The sequence below is a fragment of the Sinocyclocheilus anshuiensis genome, unplaced genomic scaffold (assembly GCF_001515605.1).
Source record: "Sinocyclocheilus anshuiensis isolate Anshui unplaced genomic scaffold, SAMN03320099.WGS_v1.1 scaffold373, whole genome shotgun sequence".
Classification (NCBI taxonomy): domain Eukaryota; kingdom Metazoa; phylum Chordata; class Actinopteri; order Cypriniformes; family Cyprinidae; genus Sinocyclocheilus; species Sinocyclocheilus anshuiensis.
Genome location: NW_015537962.1, coordinates 1,571,881 through 1,577,885, shown reverse-complemented (window position 1 = coordinate 1,577,885; position 6,005 = coordinate 1,571,881). Strand labels below are relative to the sequence as shown.

Genomic DNA, 6,005 nt, shown 5'->3' with positions numbered 1-6,005 from the left:
GGAACAGGGTCACATCACAGGAGAGTGAACTGCCTGTCAGAAATCATAGCACGTCAGCTGTCTTAACCGCGGCTTGTGTACTGTATCATCACAGTGTCTGTCACGCGACTCTGTTGCCCTTTCGGGCTTGAACTGATGGTAAAACTAACGACATTATTAACTGTCTTGATATTTACTTTGAAAGCTTGAAGCTCGCGATTATGGTAAGGGGCGTTACATTTCCGACGTGTGCTTGTGGTGTTCGGCCAATCACAATGCACTGGGTCAGCTGGCCAATCAGAGCAGACTGCGCTTGTCAAAGGAGGGGGCTTTGTTGAAAACGACGTGTTTGAGAGAGGCGGGGCATAGAGGACCTACAATAATGTACAGTATTTGAAAAATAATATGTTTTTTGAACATTAAAGCATGTCAACATATTCTGTTACACCAAATACACAAAATAATGATCTTTAAAATAGCATCATATGACCCCTTTAAAGGTTCGCAATTGTTCAAAACCAATTCCCCTATAGAGAAAATGACTGGTATTTTACTTCCAGATCCCACCACTCTTTAGATATCTCGTTTTGTGTTTTCCAAAGAAAAAAGTAAGTAATACTGGTTTTAAAAGACATGAGAGTGAGTAATTCAACATCAACTATATCATATCTGCATGATTAATAGAAATAAAGTTTACTTACAGATGCACACCACCAAGAATGTGGAATACTGGTGAATTTGGTATGAGGGACGTCGTGTTCAACAGTATAAACCATGGTGGAGAATGTAAAGATCCCCATGCCGATAAAGAGGAAGAGACATCCCACCTGCTGGTAGCACTGCCTCAACGTGAAGCCAAACGCTCTGAGCCCCGTAGAGTGACGCGCCAGTTTCAGAACCCGAAAAATACGCATGAGTCGCATGATTCGTAATACTTGTCCCATCTTGCTCACCTGACCAACAGTCTCCATGTCAGTGGTTTGTTTCCTAGAACCAAAGGTCTCAAAGCTTTCAAGCGCAAATTGGAGAAACTGTGGCAAGATGGCCATGAGGTCAACCGTGTTCAGAATGCTCTTAACGAAGCGACCGATATCTGGGGTTGAAACTAGACGCAGCAGGTACTCAGAGGTGAAGAAGGTTATGCACAGAGTCTCGACAAACTCTCCATATGTCTTTCCGCTAAACTCGTTAGTAGATGCCATGTTCTCCATTTCGTCTACCGTAGTCAAAGTCATCGTAACCAGTGACACCAGCACAAACATACTCGAGGCGACCGCCATTAGTTTCGCCGGTATCGAGGAGAACGGTTTTTCCATGAAGTTCCAAAACGAGCGTCTCGTCTCGCTGAGGAACATGTTATCAAACGCCTCCTCGTTTTCTTCGATTTCCACCTCCTCCTCCAGTTCCTTCTGAACCTTGAGCTGTTCGCACAACTCGTCGTGTTTCTCCTCGAGCAGGATCCGACAGCACCGTTGCGAACCCCCAGTAATTGATCTCTTCCAAGAAGTTCCTCGGACAAAGCTCGTCCTTGATCCACAGCACGCCGGTCCTGTAGAAGTTGAAGATGCTGTTGAAGATGTCTGGATCTCGGTCGAAGAAATACTCATTGTCCTTCACAACGTAGTCGTCACAGAGGTTCAACTTCATGTTGAGGTCCGTATAGGTTGCCAGACGGCCAATTCTGCTCTGTGGGTATCTTGCTGCCATTTTGTAGGTGATGCGGTAGGACTTTCCACCAACGTTGAGGTTAAGCATGCAATTCCTGCTGGGTGATGCTTTTACAAACCACAACGTTGGTTCCGAATGCTTCTCAGTCTCCTCATCGTCACCAAAGATTTCATAGATATCCGTCTGTAGTTTGCCTAAAGAGCTCCACTGTTTTAACAAACACTGTTTAGCGAATGGAACAGCGTCGTCTGTTGACTCAGAGGTTGCTAGTTTGCAGTTGGGAAAGAGGCTCTGTCTCCTGTTTCTCTGAAAGTTGAACATCCTTTCAGTCCTCCACTATCCTCCACGAGGAGGATAGCTAGTGTTCTGTGCACCTGTAAATCTCAGAGCTTTACTGACGTTAAATCTATCCTATTTAAGTATAAAGAGGCAAGCAGGAGGCAGCACCAGAGCTCTAATGCTCTCTATAAGGAGCTAAGAGTTCGATCATCATCCTTTAAGTTCTTTGAAATGGCATGCTTGCCATGTGTTGATGAATAAATGCTCTTACCAAGTTACAGATGAGTTTAAGACCCCCTTCAACACCCAATTGCTTATTCATAAACTTATTCTAAACTAGAGGCCACAACTTTTTAAAAACTTTTTAGCCACAGTACAGTAGTTAGAAATGGAGTGCCATATTTACTACAGGATAATGATAATAAGATTTAAACAAGCACCCAAACAGACAAAGGAATTAGTGGGCGTGACGGAATTCATGAATGAAACTAGGAAACTATGCATTAGAGAGAGAGAGAGACAGAGACAGAGACAGAGAGATTTTGGAGTAATTAAGATTTTTTTTTATTTTTAAAGGCTAAATATGTTTATTTGATCAAACTGTTTAGCGAATGGAACAGCGTCGTCTGTTGACTCAGAGGTTGCTAGTTTGCAGTTGGGAAAGAGGCTCTGTCTCCTGTTTCTCTGAAAGTTGAACATCCTTTCAGTCCTCCACTATCCTCCACGAGGAGGATAGCTAGTGTTCTGTGCACCTGTAAATCTCAGAGCTTTACTGACGTTAAATCTATCCTATTTAAGTATAAAGAGGCAAGCAGGAGGCAGCACCAGAGCTCTAATGCTCTCTATAAGGAGCTAAGAGTTCGATCATCATCCTTTAAGTTCTTTGAAATGGCATGCTTGCCATGTGTTGATGAATAAATGCTCTTACCAAGTTACAGATGAGTTTAAGACCCCCTTCAACACCCAATTGCTTATTCATAAACTTATTCTAAACTAGAGGCCACAACTTTTTAAAAACTTTTTAGCCACAGTACAGTAGTTAGAAATGGAGTGCCATATTTACTACAGGATAATGATAATAAGATTTAAACAAGCACCCAAACAGACAAAGGAATTAGTGGGCGTGAAGGAATTCATGAATGAAACTAGGAAACTATGCATTAGAGAGAGAGCGAGAGAGACAGAGACAGAGAGAGAGAGATTTTGGAGTAATTAAGATTTTTTTTTTATTTTTAAAGGCTAAATATGTTTATTTGATCAAAAATACAGTAAAACAGTAAAATTGTGAAATATTCTTACAATTTCAAATACTGTTTTCTATCTGAATATATTTTCAAATATAATTTACACACACACACATATATATATATATATATATATATATATTCTTTGAATAATGTATGCAGTGTGTTTATCTGCCTTCAAAATCAAAACGAATTCAAATGGACATGAATCTAGCTTTGTAAACAATGGTAGGAGCAGGACAGATAATGCCAGATAAAGTCACTTAAGGTAACCGGGTCACTAAGACTTTCAAGCCTTAAGTTCCAACCTGATCTCATGAGAAAACATACCTATTTAACGATGTGGAGATTTGATATGAATTCGTACTATGTGAAGCCGATGGAACATAGGATCTTTAGAAAAAATTCTAAATTCTACCCCACCACTAAATTCATACAAATTAGCCAATAATTCACCAAAATTGTTATGAATTGTCAAAAGAGTGTGTTGTTAAGTTGAATTACTGAGCTCATAATTCCTGTTAACTTTGCAGGTGCATTTTTGACATGTGCTTCTTATATTGCTACGATGTTTATGACTTTTTCTCCTTGCAATTATCTATTGTTCTTTAGAAAATTAAAAAAATAAAAAAAGAATGAAAGAATAAATATTTATTCAGTAAATTGTGGCCTGTTAGATTATCACTTATTCAGAAATAATCCATATACACTTCTCTATTCTATTCTATTTTTATTTTATTTAATGTTATGTTATGTGTATTATATCTCTTTATATTGCAAAACTGTTTTTCCCCCCATATAAAAGCATCACGGGATGCAAGATAGAATCAATACACAAAATAATCCTGTATAACAAACATAGTGGCTGACTGAGCATGTTAGCTAGTTTACAACATGAAGTTTATTCAGTGGCTTTTAGACTCTTAAGGGCTTAAATTCACAGTAGATCAGATTAAGCAATAATTTAGGGAGACAATGGGTACGTTTTTAATCTTAGCAGGGCAGATGCTCCCACCATCTTGGTGGCATTTTATATAATAAATGTTCATATAATAAATTGTTTGTTCACCAAATGTTATTTGCAATGCATTTTACTTAAAAATAGATAAAAAAAATTTAATTAATTAATTAATAAAAAAATTATAATTTAAGCTTTGAACTATGTTTGAGTCAAAATAAGCTGAGCTGCCTTATGACAACTTTACTGTGTGACAACTAGCCCCAGTCTTCCCTGTAAAAATACATAGATTATAAATTGTGATGTATATGTGGGTCATTCCAGGGATTCGGTAATATTTCAGTCCCCCAGACTTTTTAAAGTGGTGTTTCACCCAAATGAAGTGCTAAAAGCTTTTCACAATACTTTGGAATGCTCATTAATAAATAAAAATAATTATTGCGTTTAAATAATTGTTATCATAAAATAATGTCTTATTTCTATCTTACACCAATCATTTTGTCATGTCACTGAGGCACTGAGTTTGTTCTTAGAAAATTATTAACAAAATGTGCACAGTGTCTATAATTTCTGGCAATTATGTAAGCATTTATTTGTGTTCCTTTGTTGTGAAAAATATTTTTATAAAAAAATGCAAGATATTTTATAAAATCAGACTTGAAAATGATGTCTCTCAGTCTGAACTCAACCCCGTCACACTAACCATTCTACCCCCATAATAATTTAGACTCCGCCCATATGTGATGACAGAAACGACATCATTCAGGTCTCTTTAATTGTACCAGTCTGACTTTAATTATGATATCTGCAAATCGTTTACTGACAATATTCAAAATTTGATTCCATTGATTAATAATGACTTCAAAAATCTTTGTGATTCTGACCTTAATAGAGAAGAACTGCAATTAGCTCTACGACATATGAAAAAGGTAAGAGTTCAGGACCTGATGGACTCTAGATTGAATTTTACCAACATTTCTGGTAGAAGAACCACTGTTCTTAATGTTTAAAGGTGCTGTATGTAATGTAAGTTTCTGACTCTACTAAAGCATTAAAATACCACAATATGTTTGCAGATATTTAAGAAACATGCTAAGTTAACATGTTTATCTGAAAAACAATGCTACAGTCAGTTATTCTCCTTTGAAAATGTACATTCCGGGATGGAATGTCTGTCTCTGTTTTGGTTTGTGAAACCCGCCCACCGCCAGTTTACCCAATTGTATTTCGGCACCCCGGGTTGCCAGTTGACGGAAAAAACAGCACATTTAATTCCATTCATCATCAAGTGCGCTCATTCCTGTTGGAGTCGTTAATCTGGCAACCTGCATGTGTGTCAAGTCTGAGGAGGCGGGGCCGGGTGAAAAAAACCCTCTCCAATATTTTGAATTTGGACTGCAATACCTAGTTAAACCACTCTGTGTCAATCCTACATACAGCACCTTTAATTAATGTATTAAAATAAAGGAATTGGCCACAGCTATGAGACAAGGCTCAATCTCCCTGATCCCTAAGCCAGACAAAGATCCCTTGTAATAGACAGTGTTGGGGAAAGTTACTTTTAAAAGTAATGCATTACAATATTGCGTTACTCCACAAAAAAGTAACTAATTGCGCTACTTAGTTACTTTTTTTGGAAATTAATGCATTACAATATTGCGTTACTCCATAAAAAATAAGTAATTGCGTTACTTAGTTACTTTTTATTAAAAGTAATGCATTACAATATTGCGTTACTCCACAAAAAAGTAACTAATTGCGTTAACTAGTTAATTTTTAAGGAAAGTAATGCATTACAGTATTGCGTTACTCCATAAAAAAGTAACTAATTGCGCTACTTAGTTACTTTTTTTGGAAAGTAATGCATTACAATATTG

At 37.4% G+C, this 6,005-nt stretch overlaps 1 pseudogene; it reads right to left on the bottom strand.

Moving 5' to 3' along the window:
- The window catches only part of LOC107667577 (potassium voltage-gated channel subfamily V member 2-like), a 3,309-nt pseudogene extending 1,335 nt beyond the window's left edge, over positions 1 to 1,974 (bottom strand).
- Between the last annotated feature and the right edge of the window lie 4,031 nt (positions 1,975 to 6,005).